Raw genomic sequence first — 20,991 nt, forward strand, 5'->3', positions numbered from 1 at the left:
CAGGACTGGAGGATGACAAAGGAGGGTTTACAGCGATCTATTCTGAGCCCAGTGTTGGATGTCTGGAGCAAAAAACAAGCTGTCAGTTGGGGAGAGTACTCTCTATGACCACCAGTTTGTATGAACAGTTTAAATTCAAATTCAACACTGAGCTGTGACACAGGCTTAGCAGCGGCAGCCCTGCATAAAATTTTAAAATACTAATCTATGCTTGCAATAGCTATGTAAAGTCATCACTGGCACTCCTCCTCACTCTAGTACCCAGTACTGTGACTGCACTGACTTTCTTAGTGACTAAAAGTAACTACTACTGACTTAAACTTAATACTGTAATTAATAATCACTATCACTGACTAAGTAGTAGCTGTAGTACTCACTCAAAAAATGAAGACAAGTGGACGTTGCTGGATACTCCTCCTCGCGACTCGCTCTGAGAGATCACAGAAGTGTGACAGTGACAGCCAGGAGGGACTGGGACAGTGTGACAGAGTGAGATCTCCCACATGGCTGGCTCCTATCTCTTCTCTACGGCGCAAGCAGCAGAAGCTCCCTCCTTACAGTCTGGCTCTGCTCTTCCTGTCAAGGCGCCAAATGTGACGTCACTCCCTCAGCCCGCCGAGTCAGCCCAAGACCAGCAGGCAGTCACGCCTCACCTGCAGCACTGATGCTGCTGATTGTATGTAAATGAAGCTCCATCATAGAGGCGGTTTTGAGAACCGCCTCTATTGGAGCGTGTATGGGGCACGGTAAGCCACCACTGGGTGGCGCTTAGCTCAAAGTGAGCTCAGAACTTATTTCAGTATCCAGGTTGCGCAATCATGGAGGGCAGCGGTACAGCTCACAGCCTCCTTATTGCGCAACATGGATGTCAGTGTTGGAATCACAGCATCGGGTGGCTCTGGTGGGGGGGGGGGGTACCTGGGGGGGGGGCATGGCCAAAAAAATAAAACGGAAAATATATATATTTTTTTCATTATTATTTTTTTAATTATTGATCAGAAATAAAAACTTATTTTCTCTGATTTGACAGGGGAGGTGGTGCCTCCCCTGCCTCCTATCACTGCATGTCAACCTCCCTCTTCTAGGTTAAAAGCTTGATTTGACAAGCCTGTATCACTAAAATCCAGCATTTAGTGTTTGACTGGCTGCCCCTAACATCAATCATTAGTAGCACTATGGCAGGATTGGACAAGGGATATTTGCACATGAATGGCTAGACGCCCCTTCCTTACATCATTGCAATAAAGGAGTTGGGGTAGTGTCAGGGTTTCACCCTGACTTCAGTAGTTATTTGTTGTTTTTTATCTTGGCTGCCATATTAGACTCAATTGTCTTTTCTCCTTGCCTGTACCAGAGTGTGTAACGCTGCTCACTACTCCCAGGCTTCCTCTTATGGACAAACTGGAGAACATCATCAGACAGAGACAGGTTGCAGTCCCCGAATGATGATGTCATTTAACTGCCTAATTTCTGTTTGCCATTGCCCTTGCATTGTCTCTGATATCTCTGTGAGTTCCTGTGTTCCAGACTCTGTGTATAACCTGGCTTGTTGTATGTCCCTTCTGGTTCCTGATCTGGCTGTTCCTGAATTTGCTGATCTTTGTATTCCTGACCCCAGCTCATCTCACTACTCGCTTTTGGTTTCTGACCCGGCTCGTCTTATTATCTGCTCTGGCTTTGACTCCTGGCTTGTCATTTTGCTTTTTGACTCATAATTTTTTGTTATTTTTTTAATAAATGTGTGATTAATTTAGTATTTTACATACCTGTTACCCTGACAGCGAGTGTGTGTGTAGGTGTAAGTGCACATGTATGTGTGTGCATGCGTGTATGTATATATATATATATATATATATATAAAGTTCCAGTGTAGAGCGCACTCTCACCTAAAGGGCAACTACCAGGGTGCAGGCAAAAAATACTCATAAAATAGAAACAGGCATGCACTCTCTGGATTTGTGCAAAAGATAAGTGCTTTAATGGCACATCAAACAGATGACGTTTGAAACACAGCGCTACACCCCTATATGGAAGCTGTAAAAAGATTAGTTCTCATATAAACTTCAAGTGAACTGGTATGTTCAGATATCAGGATTTAAGAGGAGAGACACATCATTTTTTAAAAATGTAACAAGCAAACAAAAAACCCTTATTTGTTTCTATTATAAAAAGAGTATCTTAGGCTTGCTTACAATGTATCCGTTCTAATACACACTTGTGGGAATAACAGAAGAGTCTCACATAAGCTTTATATTCCTATTCAATACAGGTAAACTTGCGATGTGTTATATAGACAATAACAACAAGAGCACATAAATGTCCATCAGACTAGGAGGTCAGCTTATTGCAGTAGAAAGTACTTTCCCATAGGCACAATCCCTTTAATCCAGGTATCCTATTAGGGGCTCACAATCTACTTACATCAAGTACCCTCAATCGAATGAGGTAAGGATTAGGTAGTAGGTAACGGATCAAGATGTATCACTTTCCAAGAGGAGGCTTGAATCCTCAGCTTGTTAGTAGTAACACCACGCAAGACACCTCTTATAGATCACAGCATCAGCTTCCTCTCCGGTTTGTACAGTAATGTTATATAGAGGGAAGAAACAGAGCGCACATAGCATGATATTGTTTTAAATAAAACACATTTATTTTGAGAAACAGAGGTACTCACAAACAAAACCTCAATCTATATGAGGTATCGTCACTGCTTTAAACAATCAGAAACGGGTTTCTAAGCCCCAGCTGGGTGTCAATCACAGCAATGATTCTCTTTTACCGATAAACTTTAACTTTCAAGCAAAGTATTTTAAAACACCAGATGTCCTTATAAAAACAGGAGCAGCCGTATTCAACACCATAAAACAGCCTGACGCATTTCAAAGTTATATTCAACTTCTTCATCAGAGGCGGTGTTGAATCGGGCTAGTTGAATCAGTTTTAAAGTCTCCCGCCGTTTGCATGGAGGGGGTGTGTGAACCGGCTGCTCTGTGATTGGCTGATTAGAATTTTACAACATTCTAACATTAGGGTGTTCTTATGCAATTTTCTACCCTTCGTTCTCCATGAATACATTTTTTCCCTATACATAGTAAAAAGCTGTGATTAAAAAATATTGTGGTTAAAAAATAAAGTATACGGATATACATAATAGCCTCCAAATGAATGAACTGTGTCACATGGGACAGTATGCTGAAAGGAGACACGTTTCAACACCCACACACTAATAAGCGCTATAAAATCAATTACAGATAGTGATGTCGCAAACTGTTCGTCGGAGAACAGTTCCCGGTGGTCTTAGCTTGTTCGCGTTCACCGCGGCGGGCGAACATATGCGATGTTCGATCCGCCCCCTATTCGTCATCATTGAGGAAACTTTGACCCTGTATCTCACAGTCTGCAGACACATTTGAGCCAATCAGCAGCAGACACTCCCTCACAGACCCTCCCAGCTCATGGGCATTAGCGATTTTAGATTCATTACGATCCTGCATTCTTAGTGAGAGGAGGTTTAGTGCTGCTGCTGCTGCTGCTGCTGCTGATATTATAGGGAAATAGATAGCTAGGCTAGTGTATTTAGTGTCCACTACAGTCCTGAAGGACTCATCTAATCTCTGCTGTAAGGACAGCACCCCAAAAAGCCCTTTTTAGGGCTAGAACTTCAGCCCAAAAAGCCCTTTTTAAATCAAAGATTTTTATTAAGGTATTGAGCACAATCATGTTCATACATAAATACAATAACAGGTTATTTCAAACTGAACATATCTAATAGCAGCAGTAAATCATGATAGAGATTATACAAGACATGAATATCCTACCGTATGACTAGCATACCCCAGATAAAAACATTGCAAGATCTACATTAATACCTTATCATTTTATTTTTTTAAATTTAATACTCTTTACTTAGAAACCTCTGTATCATGAAATAATGCCTAAGAGAATGATACTTTAAATTGCACTGTATATTAAAATAACAACTACCTTAACTGAGAGGTTCCAACATATAACAAGTAAGGACACCAATTTCCCCTTGTGACATAGAGGGTAACTCTGATACCCAAAAAGGCGTGTAATATGAGCCAGGTAAGTTGGTGTCATAGAGCGGGTTAATACCGCTAAAGGATTCACCAAGGTGGGTGATTATTTACAATACTATTACCCCTCAGGTATTCTCATTAACCTGATGGGGGGGGGATGATACAAATATAAACTGTGCAGGACAATTACTAATATTTCTCTAAATTGACATTAGATATAAGTATTGTATATATTTCAGAAAATCTATTAAACCCTACGCCCTGTAGGATAGACACATATAAGTGGTCTCAGGTAGGGTATGTTGAAAATAATCTAATGATGGACTTCTGCTAGGATTTTAACTGTCAGTTATAAGAACACGCCTGTATGATGCAATACTCTAGTGAAGGAATCGCCTCCAAACCTAAAGTTAGGAGTCTAGCTAGAGTTATCAATGTATATAATAGAGTGGAATAGAAGATCTAGTGTTAGCGTCTCTCTATATTATATCGAAAACTGAATATAAAAGGGAAAGAGTTTGGGCTTGTCCACCTTATTTAAGCATGACTGCAAGGATTATCTATAAATAATCTTAACCAAAAAGTGTTAATATGCATTTAGTTGGTTAAATAAAATAATGTTAGGTCCCAAAGGCTTATCCACACACTACCCCGAAGTATACTAAAGGAAAATAAGCGTGTCACCTCGGCCGCCGGTGACACAGCAATACCATAATTAATAGGGGATGGGGTGCACTACACCTGGATACTTCAAGTGAAATTCATACAATATGTAAGCAATAGGACCTCATATAATAAACTAGGGGTACTCTCGTTATAGATAGGTGCAGGTGTATGTAGACAGGTGAACTTCAGTCTTTTTTTTTTTTTTTTTTGTAATTTTATTTGCATTTGCCTGCCTGTCAGCCTGTGTGTGAGGCTCACAGCATATACTGTGATTAGTGCCACCACTGATATCTGCTTAACATTAGTGTAAATTTAAAAAAAAAAAACTTTTACATCATTTTGCTTGTGTAATCTAATTTCATTTTCTATCAGGCCTGTGTGTCAGGCCCACATCATATACTGTGATTAATTCTTCTGTGCCACCACTGATATCTGGTTAACATTAGTGTAAATTTAAAAAAAAAAAAACTTTTACATCATTTTACTAGTGTAATCTAATTTCATTTTCCATCAGGCCTGTGTGTCAGGCCCACATCATATACTGTGATTAATAGCTCTGTTTTCCACCACTTATATCTGATGTAACATTAGTGTAAATTTAAAAAAAAAACTTTTACATCAGTCTTCTAGTGTTATTTAATTTTAGTTGCCAGGCCAGGCTGCCACTAGTGCCAACCTGTGTGTCAGGCTGCCAGCATATACTGTGCCTACTTCCATCCTCAGTGCCACCACTCCTATCTGGTGTAACATTAGTTTAAATTTTGTAAAAAAAAACTTTTACATCAGTCTTCTAGTGTTATTTAATTTTAGTTGCCAGGCCAGCCTGCCACTACTAATGCTAGCCTGTGTGTCAGGCTGCCAGCATATACTGTGCCTACTTCCATCCTCAGTGCCACCACTCCTATCTGTTGTAACATTAGTGTAACTTTTTAAAAAAAAACTTTTACATCAGTCTGCTAGTGCTATTTAATTGCAGTTGCCTGTCTGCCAGCGTGTGTGCCAGGCCCACTTTCCAACTAGTGCCAAGAATCATATTTGTTATAACAGTATTGTAAATATTTAAAATAAAAACTTTTTTGACTGTGAATCATCAGTCTGCTAGTGCAATTGAATTGCAGTTGCCTGCCTGCCAGCGTGTGTGCCAGGCCCACTTGCCAACTAGTGCCACCAATCATATTTGTTATAACAGTATTGTAAATATTAAAAAAAAAAAACTTTTTTGACTGTGAAACATCAGTCAGCTAGTGTAATGTAACAGGGATTAAAGTGCTAAGAATAGTACTACTTAACACAACCTAGTTACCATGGGTCCCAGACCGCATGTTTTATTGTTATACTTTGTCAGGGTAATTATATATCTATCAAATCTATCTATTTATCTTCTATCGATTCTATCTAACTATCATTCTATGTATATCTATCTATCAAATCTATCTATCTCATGGCCGGACTGTTTTGAGACAGCCACTTGTGTTTAGGCCAAATTTGAAGTAGGAGGACAGACCAATCATCTTCTTCCATCTCCCTGTTCCAAAAATGCAGGCCACAGGTAGTAAACTGCTAAGAATAGTACTACTTAACACACCACGGGTCCCAGACTGCATGTCTTATTGTTATACTCTGTAAGGGAAATTATATATCTATCAAATCTATCTATTTATCTATCGAATCTATCTATCAATCGTATCTATCAAATATATATTGCATCTATTGATCTATGTAATTCGTATCTATGAAATGTATATTGCATCTTTTGATCTATGTAATTCGTATCTATCAAACGTATATTACATCTATTGATCTATGTAATTTGTATCTATCAAATGCATATTGCATCTATTGATCTATGTAATTTGTATCTATCATATGTATATTGCATCTATTGATCTATGTAATCTATGTATCTATCTATCAAATCTATCTATCTTGTGGTTGTGCAAATGGACTGTTTGCGGTTGTTTGCGGTGCATTACACAGGGAGTTTGGTCTGTCACTGTGATGCGGGCGTAACCCTTACACTGCCTGATAGATACAACATCATACCTGATGTTTTAAAGCACGTTATTCCAAACAATTTAGGAATTTTAGGTGATTTAGGCCCTTTATGGGTTAAAACCAGACTCTGCATCAACTATGTAATTTTCCGTGGGAGTTTTGCCATGGATCCCCCTCCGGCATGCCACAGTCCAGGTGTAAGTCCCCTTGAAACAACTTTTCCATCACTATTGTGGCCAGAAAGAGTCCTTGTGGGTTTTAAAGTTCGCCTGCCTATTGAAGTCAATGGCAGTTCACGCGGTTCGCCGGTTCGCGAACAGTAGCGGAAGTTCGAGTCCGCAGTTCGTGATCCGAAATTTTAAGGTTCGCGACATCACTAATTACAGACTCTCATGCATGAGTACTTATGTAATCTACATGTTGATTTGCCCATGCTCCCTTGTATATATAGGTAAAACAGTCACTACGTTTCGGTAACGTATGGCAAATCATCGCTGTGCGATCAGGGGCGCCCTTAACAAAGGTGACTGATCAGCCATTGGCTCGCCATTTTGCCCGCTATAAGCATAGTGTTTCAAGTCTTAGAACTATGCTGATTGACCAGGTACCACCACTGACAAGGGGAGGCAATAGGGCCAATCGACTTCTTGAACTGGAGACAAGATGAATATATACATTGGATACCATAACACCTACAGGGTTGAACACCATGTTGGACTTTTCACCATTCTACACAGGATCTTAAATCATCTATGATTACTGTTTTCACACCCTCTGTACCATCACATTTCTACATTATGTACATTTGCCATACCCATACACCTAAGACCTCTGGTATATTATTGTCTGCCATATTCCAGGATCCATGAACGACTATGAATTAAACAGATAGATTGTATTGCACAGGGATGAGCTTAATTTATACTAATGATTTGTAATTTAATAGTGAAGCCGTTCCTGTTATTTAGCAAATTAACATCCTAATGTCTTATGTATATGTATATATATATGTATATATATATATATATATATATATATATATATATATATATATATTTGTGATCCCTCATCTTTATTTGATGTTTCACACATATTCGTAGCCATCCATTATGTATCCTCCATACGTGTTTAGATCTCTATGATCTTTTTAATCAATTATTATTATTGTTTTTAATGTTCCCGTTTGGCTCCTTTTACAGTGTCTTTAGCTAAATTAGCATATGCATAAAGTGGATCGTTAATGTCACAAGTATATTAAACATCTATCTGTTTACTGTATTCGTTGACAGACAGAGAGGCTTCTCCTATTGGTCTGTACAATTGTGACCCAACACTCCATGTTACTATGGCTACAGACGTCTATGCGTGACTCACGCTGATGACGCAACTTCCGGTCGACACTGTACACGGGCCGCATTTGCGGCTCAGCGTCTTTAGGAGCCACACATGGTTATTTAAGGTGATGGGGTAATGTATAGAGTATACTGCTTTTGTCTTGTTCAAAAGGCTGTATCATGCATTTGAAAAAAGGGGGCGCAATGCCTCCGAAACGTTATGCATTTTTAATATAACTTATTAAATGTTAAGTTTTATTTTTCTCAGAGAGTGCCTTGTTCTTGCTTGTTAATGTTGGATATTTTCTTCAAGTGCACCCTGGAGATTGCTATAATATATGGAGTGCCTATTCTAATGACTATGATGTGTGTGTATATATATATATATATATATATATACACATAAATACAAATCTGCAGTGTGACCCACCAACCGTCACCTGCCTGGGTGCAATGATATAAGGCAATACCCACGGAAAAGATTGCACTCTCAGGACTTTTTCAATAAGTAGTCAATATACTTTAATGAAACGTTTTCGGGGATCTTGTCCCGTTCGTCAGCATAACAAGTGAGAGAAAAATCACACAATTTATAGTGAGTCCTAAACAAACAAATCTCATACCTAGTGTGTAAGTGGCGCCAAAGTTCCATGCTGGAATGCATCTTGCGTTCCACTGTCTTTTAGAACTGGAAGTGTAATAGCATTACTTTTGGATCTGTATATGTAACATATCATAGTGTATCAAAAGAACATAAAACAAAGTTAATTGTGTATACAAATTATCACACCGTAGTGTGGAATATAATGATGCAATAACAAAAAACTGTGCATATTACCACAAGTAAATCATGTCATACAAAACAGACAAGTTGCTCTGTTACCATGGAAACCACATTCAACATTATACAAGCTGCCGTCATCCACTTGTACTGATCGGTGTGGCCACAGAGAACTAGTACTAAGGCTGCACGATACCAGTGTCTCAAATGATAATTGAATTCTAACACTTTACATGTATTGCTTTATATTAGTGCACAAACCGCATAGACAGCTACTAATGATATTCTTAAAGTGCCAGTACGTGTCTTAAAATCTACCAACATGTTGATTTGTAACTCTATGCTCATAGCATCAGTGCATACGTTAGTAGTATAGTCAACATGCACTGGTAGCTAATCAAGAAAATAAATACAAAAGCTGTCATATCTTGACTCATAGTAAGTGCCTACCTGCAAGATCGAACCACCTTAATGGCTATGTCAAACTAATATTATGTCAAACACAATATTGTGCTGCAGGCATATATACTAGATCTCCTCATGATTGTATTTAGATATGTGTAATTCACACATGAATAGTGCATCAATGTGAGCTAAAAAATATTACAGACTATATACATTCAAAAATATTACACTTTCGGGCTGCGCTGTGTTATGTCATACTAATTGTATCTAAGTGCTATATATATATATATATATATATATATATATATATATATATATATATATATATATATATGATATATATATATATATATATATATTACACACCATGCTCATATGTTTGATATTTACGCCAACTCTTAGCATAATTATATATATATCAAAAACTGTGAGTTTATCTGCTTTTATATTCTTGAACCTCCATGTCCAAGAACACAGTATCACTGTGCATGCACATCCATACAATGATCATTTGTACACCTGATTGAATACACCTTGTTCTGTTCGGACAGAACATACATGATCAATTGAAATTGTATGGAAAAGTAACTTGCTGTCCATAATCCGGTAGTGTGTATATATGAGTGACCACCCACGACCACCTAGACTTCCACCCAGCAATCAGGATACAAAATGCTCCCAATGTTACGTGCTGTCGGCACAGGAAAGACAGCAGCCCCAACAAGTGGGACCACCAGACTACCCTTCGCCCAACAGAGTCCCAATGCCATGAGGATGCACTCCCGGGTTGTGCCACACTATACGGAGTTACATTAGTGCTTTAAAATCCGGTGTTGTATTCAATCCACCAGGATTTATTGTACCCAATCAATATATCCATTGAGCCTCAAGCAGAAACAGCATCCTGTTTCTGTCTCCCCCTAGATCCAAGACTTGATTGAAGACACTGAATGGCCTTCTCTGGCACAATATCAAGCTACTGGTTGGTCAGAATCACCCTGTTGTAGCGCCAATCGAATTGCATGCCTATGGTTTGCCATGCGTTCCCTTAGTGTGCCCGAGGTTTTACCCACATAGAAACTGGAACATGGGCAAAACAATAAGTATACAACGTGTGTGGTGGTACATGATAAAGAGTGTCTGATGACATAGTTCTGGTTGGTGTGTGGATGATGAAAAGATTTAGTGTTAACCAGTCCGTTACATGTAGTGCAACCCAAACAACGATAGGATCCTTTTATGTTAGCCTTAGCCTTGGTGGTATAGCTCTGTTTGGGATTTGTTTTCACCAGCAGATCCTTTAAATTGGTTCCCTGTTTGAAACCCAACATAGGATCTAGGTTACTTGCAAAATGGAGTTTTGGGTCCGATGTCACAATTGGCCAGTGGGTTTGAAGTATCTGTCCAGTTTTCCTTGTACTTGGTGTGAATGAAAACAGAGCGCATGCCACTCTAAGAGTAACACCGTTTTATTTATAAATTGCTAAAACACATAAATAACACGTACAATGTGTCAATATATAATAAGCAAATTCATCACTTCACAGTGTTTTCCATGGGCAACTGAGAGTATGTTGTTCGTCACCTCGTCCTTGCGCACAAAAAAGAAAGGAACATCTCTACTAAACGCGTAGAGACGTTCCTTTCTTTCTCACTACGTTCCTGTGATACCGGGCTCTATGTCAGAGCATCCCTTTGTCCGGTGCGGTTTCCTGTGGTGTTCCGGAAGCCCTACAGATGTGCGCAAGGACGGGGTGACGAACAACATACTCTCAGTTGCCCATGGAAAACACTGTGAAGTGGTGAATCTGAAGAGATTTAATGGCTTTCCTTTCCTCATGGGATAAGTTATTTTTCCATGGTGTGTGGGTTCTTTCCATATCCAAATCTTGTGTCACCAAGCAAATAAATGTTTTAGTACTAGGGCTGCAATTAATGGGTTCAAAATAACTCAGTTTTTTACACTTATATTCAGTGGGGGACTTCCCGCAATTAGTTTCTGTGTTCTGAAAAAACTCTTTTATTTTCATAGTCCTACCCAGTTTGTGAATATCTAATCTTTGGTCAAATTCTGAGATTGAGGTGCTAGGCACAAACGATAAACATTTATTGAGTGCTTTGTGTTCGATAACAGATAAAATATATTTGAACTGAGATTTATAACTATATCCTCTGCCTGCCCCTCCTCGGTGGTCTGTGCCTGGTGCCCCGCCCCCAAACGGAGCTATACCACCAAGGCTAAGGCTAACATAAAACGATCCTATCGTTGCTTGGGTTGCACTACATGTAACGGACTGATTAAAACTAAATCCTTTCATCATCCACACACCAACCAGAACTATGTCATCAGACACTCTTTATCATGTACCACAACACACGTTGTATACTTATTGTTTTGCCCATGTTCCAGTTTCTACATGGGTAAAACCTCAGGCACACTAAGGGAACACAATGCAAACCATAGGCATGCAATTCGATTGGCGCTACAACATGGTGATTCTGACCAACCGGTAGCAAGAAATTGTGCCAGAGAAGGCCATTCAGTGTCTTCAATCCGGTACATTCTTATCGACCATGTCCCTGTCTTGGATCGAGGAGGAGACAGAAACAGGATGCTGTTGCTGCGTTAGGCTCAATGGATATATCGATTGGGTACCATACATTCTGGTGGATTGAATACAACACCGGATTTTAAAGCACTAATGTATAGTGTGGCACAAACCGGAAATGCATCCTCATGGCATTGGGACTCTGTTGGGTGACGGGTAGTCTGGTGGTCCCACTTGTTGGGCCTGCTGTCTTTCCTGTGCCGACAGCACGTAGCATTGGGAGCATTTTGTATCCTGATTGCTGAATGGACGTCTAGGTGGTCGTGGGTGGTCACTCATTTATACACACTACCGGAATATGGACAGCAAGTTACTTTTCCATACAAATTCATTTGATCATGTATGTTCTGTCCGAACAGAACAAGGTGTATTCAATCAGGTGTACAAATGATCATTGTATAGATGTGCATGCACAGTGATACTGTGTTCTTGGACATGGAGGTTCAAGTATATAAAAGCAGATGCACAACCGGAAGAAGCCCGAAGGAAACACGGGTGAAACGCGCGTAGCTTGTCTGTATGTTTGAGCGGTGCATCAGCTGAGCACCGCCTAACAGCTGATCCCCCAAGAGAAGGAATATTTCCACAAAAGAAAAAGGCGTGCGGATGCACTTAAAGAGCCTACAACAGCGGAGAAGGAGAAAAGGTAACGAATCTGAAAGTCCAATTCCGGTTCTGAAGATCGAATCACTGGATGTAACGAGCAAGTAGTCTTATTGCACCATAGCAACCAAGTGAACAGGTACTTGTTTATCGTGTGATATTATGCTGAACAAGCCGTTGTAATCAAGATAAAAATGGCATTGTGAACTTGCTAACTTACGATATTCTGCCGAAATTGATACAAGTTGCAATCCTGTATTGGGTACGTTGCTAATTTTGGTGCAGAGCCTGCATTAACGTTTATCCACATCTTTTGGATTATAAATATGCTAATGAGTGGCATTATGATTTAATTTTCCAAGTGTACCGGATTACTAACGGACTAACCTAAGAACTCTCCTTTACAACCCGGGTTGTGATTAATAAGCTCATATGTTTGGGGGTAATGTTAATATTACATTATGTTGCTATGATGCATATATAAACAAATGTATTCATGCATTTTAGTGAGTGTGTTTTATTATATTGTATTTTTGACTTTAACTATATCTAGAGACTAGCACATAACTGTTCATCACCTAGTTTGTTGCTGGATTAATAAGGGTACTTTTTCTCTCTTTTTATATATAAAAGCAGATAAACTCACAGTTTTTGATATATATATATAATTATGCTAAGAGTTGGTGTAAATTTCAAACATATGAGCATGGTGTGTAATATATCATGGGCCAGGATCTAGGTGGATCATACACCGAATATACTAGTTGCAAAACCTCAGACGTGAGCTTGATTATGGTATATCTAACAGACTAGAGGATAATGTATGCACTCAGATAATATTGGCAATATGAAAGGTTCAATCAGTATGCAATATAGCACTTAGATACAATTAGTATGACATAACACAGTGCAGCCTGAAAGTGTAACCTTTTTGAATGTATATAGTCTGTAACATTTTTTAGCTCACATTGATGCAATATTCACGTGTGAATTACACATATCTAAATACAATCATGAGGAGATCTAGTATATATGCCTGCAGCACAATATTGTGTGCAATATTAGTTTGACATAGCCATTAAGGTGGTTCGATCTTGCAGGTAGGCACTTACTATGAGTCAAGATATGACAGCTTTTGTATTTATTTTCTTGATTAGCTACCAGTGCATGTTCACTATACTACTAACGTATGCACCAATGCTATGAGCATAGGGTTACAAATCAACTTGTTGGTAGATTTTGAGAAACGTACTGGCACTTTAAGAATATCATTAGTAGCTGTCTATGCGGTTTGTGCACTAATATAAAGCAATACATGTAAAGTGTTAGAATTCAATTATCATTTAAGACACTGGTATCGTGCAGCCTTAGTACTAGTTCTCTGTGGCCACACCGATCAGTACAAGTGGATGACGGCAGCTTGTATAATGTTGAATGTGGTTTCCATGATAACAGAGCAACTTGTCTGTTTTGTAAGACATGATTTACTTGTGATATTATACACAGTTTTTTGTTATTGCATCATTATATTCCACACTACGGTGTGATAATTTGTATACACAATTAACATTGTTTTATGTTCTTTTGATACACTATGATATGTTACATATACAGATCCAGAAGTGATGCTATTACACTTCCGGTTCTAAGAGACAGTGGAACGCAAGATGCATTCCAGCACGGAACTTTGGCGCCACTTACACACTAGGTATGAGATTTTTTTTTAGGACTCACTATAAATTGTGTGATTTTTCTCTCACTTGTTATGCTGACGAAGGGGACAAGATCCCTGAAAATGTTTAATTAAAGTATATTGACTACTTATTGAAAAAGTCCTGAGAGTGCAATCTTTGCTCTTGGTATATATATATATATATATATATATATATATACAGTATATATAAATATATATATACAGTATATATATATATATATATATATATATATATATATATATATATATATATATATATATATATATGTGCGTGTTTGTATGTGTAAGGGTGACAGAGCACCTGGGAACAAGTATAAGGACAACTTGGAATGGATTAGAAGTGGCATAGCAAGTTTCTTCCTGAGATGTTTTTTCTGGTACATGGTACCTTGTTGTTGTAAAGAATTGGGTTTTATTGAGAAAGAAAACAAGCAAAAAAAAACTTTTTTTTAAAGAATTTAAGGTGCTCAATTAAAAAAAAAAAAAAGACTTGCTGGAATGGAGAGAAATCATACAAAATCTAAACTCTTTTTTTTTCCAGACCTTCCATTGTGATGTAGGTATCTCTGTTTCACCCACAGAACATTGCATGGCAGGATAAACAGCTCTGAAGCTAAATTTTTGGAGGGACTGATCAATACAGATCTTAGATAATCTTGCTAGACCATAGAGATTTAGATCATCTAACCCTATGATCGCAACAAATTCTCTAAAATTAAATAGAAAAATGTGTTATTTTATTTGAAGAAAAAAAAAGGTCCATGATACAAAATGAGAGCTGTATAACTGTTTTATGTTTTATGCAAACTCCTGAAGTAAATTGTTTAAAAATCTGGAGGGGTTCTAAGTAATCAATATCTCTGATATTCTATTCAATTATGTATTATTAAGAGACACTGTCGACAATAGAATCATGGAAAAACATCAATATAAATCTCTATTTTCCAATGAATGTTCTTTTGCATGTTAAGTGTTTCATTTGAAAAGAAAATGAGAGAGACAGGACAGGAACTTGAAACCTCAAAGTGAGCAAAAAAGATGAGAACCAGCATTTGCTGCAAAAGGTGTGAAATCTGGAGTTACTGCTACACCCACAGCTGCTTCTGAGTAGTTAAACAGTAATATAACAGTGTACGGAAGTGTACACAGGTGCATTAACAATTATAACTGGTTAAAGATAAAAAGAAAAATAAGGTGAGATAAGATAAAGACTGTAAAATAAATTGTTTTACTAATCTATGTTTTTTTAAATGGACAATAAAATCATAAGATAGGGTAGATTTACCAAGCAGCGAATGCTGCTATTTACCCCCATACTTTACGACTCACCGGAAATGTAAGTTAAGAAGCAGCGGTCATAAGATCGGATACAATCGGGTTGATTGACACCGCCTGCTAGAGGCCGATTGGCCGCGAATGTGCAGGAGGCGGCATTGCACAAGCATTTCACTAGAAATGGTTGTGCAATGATAAATGCTGACAGCTTATGCTGTCGGCATTTATCAATGTGCGGTGGACATGATCCGCTACAGTGGATTATGTCCACCTGCACATAGATAAATCTACCCCCATATATTAACCAGTAAGCACTGCATTGCTATATAAATATTTTAGGAACATTTCCTAATCACAATTGACAAGGTTTTTGCACAAAAGTAAGAGGATATACTTCTTGATAAGCCAGGTGGAATCCATATTAGAGACAGATATAAATGAGCATGTGCTCTGAGCTGAGCATGTGCTCTGAGCTAGTCAATCACTGGGTAGAATATTGCAGTCTAAAACATTATTAAAAGATATTTTAAAGAATCATAGCCAACATAATAATAAATGTATTATTTTCCTTTAATTTTGGGTTAAATTACAACTGGAGCATAAATAATTAGTGTTATTGTGCACCAACTTAATTTGTAATATGAGAGATAATAGCTCACCCTGTGCTATCTATTAAAAGTATACAGCACGCTAAAATGATAGCCATGTTAAGATCCTCTGGTAAACCTTTGTTACCATTCATTTGTAATACCAGATCATGAACTATTCATAACGCATGATAAGGATAACGCACCCTGAACTATCGGTTGCTCTTCACTTGTAATCTAACCCTTTATAGGGAGATTAAATGTGGAGTTTACAATTACAAATGCTATGTTTTAATGCTAGTCTAGGACTGGTTAAAATCTGCATGCAGTAGAATTTATGTTGGATATTGCTCGAGCGTTAAGCTGAGGTTGCACTAAGGAGAAGGTGTTTGCCATGTTGTTCTCTGCTATACTATTAACAATAATGGTTTACTTTAGGTCTTAAAAAACCACAACATTTTACATCAGTATTTTGGTTCATGATTAAGGGACAGTATAGACCCAATACATTATTTTGATTACTTATTGTTACATACCAGAGAAGCATCCTGTAACTGGTCCCACATCTACAAGCTTTTAAGAAGTACAAGCAACATTTTAATAGTCATCGTTTGTTAGGAGCTGAAATTGACTGTCAAGCTCCGCCCACTTTTTGCATGCATATTTTGGTATATTAAGCTTCTCCAATCACAATCGACTCATAAATAAGTTTACCTACTTGCACATGCTGATTTGTGCATGTGCAATTTGAAATAGCTAACTGAAAATGATTAAATGTACACTGCTAAACTGTTATACAAGAAAACAGCTAATTGGATATAAGAAAGCTGTGGGCAGAGCTTGGTGGCCATTTTTGGCTGCTAACAAATGATTATTTAAAAATGTAATGTACAAACTCAATTCTGAAAAAGTTGGGACAGTATGGAAAATACAAAAAACTAAAAGAGTCATTTAAAAATTAAATTCATCCTGTACTATATTGAAAACACATTATTAACACATTATTCAATGTTTTACGTTGTGAATTTAATATATTTTTGAAAATATACTCATTTCAAATCTGATGACTGCATCACGTTTCAAAAACCACTTCTGAATGTGCGTGATCTCCAATCCCTTAGATGTCACTGTCTCAAAAACCTCCATGAGTCTGTAATGGATATCCTGACATGGGCTCAGGAACACTTTGGTAAACCTTTGTCAGTCAACACTATTCGCCGCAGCATCCACAGATGCATGCTAAGGCTTTACTATGCAAAGCACAAGCCATACATTAACATTGTCCAGAAGCGCCGCCGACTTCGCTGGGCTCAGTCTCATCTGAGATGGACAGTAGCACAGTGGAATAGTTTTTGTGGTCCAACGAGTCAACATTTCAAATAATTTTTGGAAAAAACAGCCATCGTGTTCTCCAGGCCATAGAGGAAAAGGACCCCATATGTATATATTTTAGAGCAACATATGCTGCCATCCACATGTCGTCTTTTCCAGGGATGTCCCTGCATTTTCCAGCAGGACAACATAAAACCACATTCTGCCTTGAAGTGCAAAATAAGGCAATAAGGGCCCTGTACAGTTGTGCAGCTGAAGGCATGCATAATGGATGAATAGGGGAAAATTCTGCTTGCTAAACTTCACCAACTGGTGTCTTCAGTGCCCAAATGCTTAATAAGTGTTATTAAAAGAAAAGGTGATGTTACATAAGGGGAATGAAAGGTAGCAGAGTCTCCTGTAATGGAGTTAAGGGATGAGCTGACAGGCTAGTGGAAAATCCCAGTGCAGTGTAGTAGCAACAATGTTGCAAAGTGAGGGGAGGTCTTAGGCTTACCTCATATAAGGGAAGTTCTGGAACAATCTGGCCTCTTCCACCTGGGATTTTTCAAGGAGAAAGTTTGTGCCATCCTTCAAGCAAAGATGTCTTGGTCCAGGAGAAGTGCTGCGGTGCCCATTCGCTTCAGGGAGTCCCCTGGGAGATCCTTGAGGAGTACACCTGTAATAGAGGAAGAGGATGTGGTGCCACCAACTCCGGCAGAAACAAGGCCAGTATTGTCTGCTTTGCCACCTAATCTTGTAATAATTAGTCCCACAGCCCCTGAGCCTGCACCCGCCGGGCCCGGTACTGTTATGGTCGCGGGACAGGCGGGTGCAGTGAGCGCAGGCACATCCAATCTGGACAGAGCTTTGGAGGCAGGCCTGGGGGCCCTCATGGCCTCCGGAATGTCTCCTGAGGCAGCGGCGGCCATTGTGGGCATGTTTAAGGCATTTACGGCCGCCGTTCTGCCTCCGGTGGTAGGCCAGGTGGAACCGGGGCCTAGCGCCCCTCATCACCAACCTGCATTATCCCATGTGGGCCCAGGGCCTAGCACCCCTCATCAGGCAGGGCCTAGTATTTCCTCTCATCCGGCCGGGTCCCTAGGGCCCGGCCCGGATGCCTCATTGGTGGCTCAGTCTGCGGCTGGAGTGGGGCCTATGGGTCCTCGCCCTCTTACCGGACCGCATCAATCATTGGTGGCTCAGTCGGAGCCTGCTACTTCCAGTGCAGGCTCCGGTTGCGGCCTCGCGTCCGACGCGTCCATTTCCGGCCAGTCAGGTGACGCGTGTGACGTCACTTCCGGCGCCGCGGTATTCACATGGCCGGAACATGGAGCGGATGGACGCGTTCCTGGGGCACGAAAGAGGCCTAGCCGGGTACTCTCCGCGAACAAGGCCAATATATTGCAGAGGGGCCACGGCATGCAAAGGGGGAGGCTCATGGGGTCCAAGGTTACCAGGCAGGCATATGGGAGAGCAAGAAGTGCATTGATGGGAAGCCAGTGGACTAACAGGGGGGGTGTCAGCAATACTTATGTACCCTAAATTGGGGAGAATGCGCTCGCAGATGGGGCACAGGGCGAGTCCCTACAACCAATAGCTGCAGGGGTTCAGGGAGGCCACAGACTTGTTAATGCAGGTGCTCAGAGCGTACACTCAGTCAGGGAGCGCGTGGTCAGGGCATCGCCCTCTGTTGCAGGGTCAGTGAATGAATGGAGTGGTGATATGGATGATGAGAGGGCTAGAGAGGCCCCAACTAGGACTGGGGTCAGTACTTCTACCCCGGTTGGGGGTGGCAGGCAGGAGGGCCGCACGGCTGGCCTGGATACTCCCCTCTTGTTTGTTTCTCCTCCACAGGACATGCTGGCTGCACCGCCGAGGACAGAGGTCTCTGGTACAGCAGGAGTTGGACTATCAGTACAGTCGTCAGGAGGATCAGTGGTAGCAGCACCCGGAACATCTACACCTTCCACATCGGCAGTTGGTGAGAGAACTTTATTTAATTTGTCACGCACCATTGACACCGACTATAGCACTGATTCAGACTCAGATGGTGGGAAGAAATTAGGGCTAAATAGCAAGGGGCAGCGCCGCATGTTCAAAATGTTGAAGCTGCTAGTGGCTGAGCGTAATCAGGCTAAGGGTTTAGGTAGCATGGAGCAGCCTGCGCTGCCGGCTGGGCAAAGCACTGCGTCAGCCTCCGCTGGCAGTGCTCAGGGAGGCGAGAGCGCTGCGCAGCCGCAGGACATACCAGTTAATGCCAGGAGGGTGGCTCTGCAGGGGGACTCTTATCTCTGCAAGATCCACTGCCTGCATGCGCATCTCAAACCCAAGACGGTACAGAAAATTTGCGATCATAAGTACGTCAATATGTTTGAGCTGTCCCTAGAGGCGCAGCGTGACAAAGAGCGTAGTGAGGATGGGACTGGACCAAAGAAGATCCAGCGCCCAGATACATTTGAAGAGTGGAGGCGGTGCTTTAGGGTATTCTCCTCCTGCTACATTGAACAGAGGCCGGAGGCCGCGGTAGATGTAATCAAGTACACGGAGATAATAGAATGTATCTATAATAGATACGGGGAAGGCATGTGGCGTGCTTATGATAGTGAATTTAGGAGGAAAATGGTCGGTAACCCAGTTTTGAACTTTGGGGTGAAAGACTTGGACCTGTGGTCCCTGCTCATACCGGAAAAGGGGGGGCAGGGGGATCGCTGCTGCGGACAGGGCCCCCGAGGCCACCGAGCCTCATCAAGCACCGGGGCAGGGAGTGTTGGAAGTACAATGAGAAGCAGTGTGACAAAGGAGCTTCCTGTTCCTTTCGGCATGCCTGCATGTACTGCAGCGGTCAACACCCGGGAGTTGAGTGCCCCAAGCGGAGGGACGGCGGAGCCTTCCGTGGGGCAAAATCGGGGGGGCTGGACAAAAGAGCTCCAACACCCCTGAAGCTGGACCCAATTAGGCCTTGGCTAGCAGCCTACCCAGATAGGGTGGCGGCTGCCAACCTATTGGCGGGGATTGGAGAAGGGTTCAAGATACCAACATTGGGGTTGGTAATTGGGTCTGCCTCGCATAAGAATTTAAAGTCGGCTTACGAAATGCTGGGCGAAGTTCGGGCAAAACTGAGCAAAGAAATTGCTCTGGGGAGGTTTGCTGGTCCATTTGAACAACCTCCCATCCCTGACCTGGTTATATCCCCTTTAGGGGTGGTCCCTAAAAAGGAACCAGGGAAATTTCGTCTGATTCAGCATTTGTCTTATCCAAAAGGCTGTTCCGTCAATGACGCAATAGACCCCCTGATAAGCTCGGTGTCGTACCAATCGTTTGCCAGGCGTTGGAGTTGGTAGTTGCGGCGGGCCTGGGCGCGCTGCTAGCCAAAATGGACATCGAGTCTGACTTTCGGCTACTCCCCATACACCCATCATCATTCAGACTGATGGTGTGTAAATTCGAGGGAAATTATTTTATTGACAAATGCTTGCCCATGGGTTGCTCGCTATCGTGTGCTTACTTTGAGGAATTTAGCTCATTCTTACATTGGGCTATCGTCGCGGCGGCCGGGGGGGGGAATAGTCGCCCATTACCTGGATGACTTCCTGCTGGTTGGCGCCGCGAATACACGCGAGTGCGATCGACTGATCGCAGTAATGCGAGGGCTAATGTCGAAATTTGGA

Source organism: Bombina bombina, chromosome 8 (genome assembly GCF_027579735.1).
Source record: "Bombina bombina isolate aBomBom1 chromosome 8, aBomBom1.pri, whole genome shotgun sequence".
Lineage (NCBI taxonomy): Eukaryota > Metazoa > Chordata > Amphibia > Anura > Bombinatoridae > Bombina > Bombina bombina.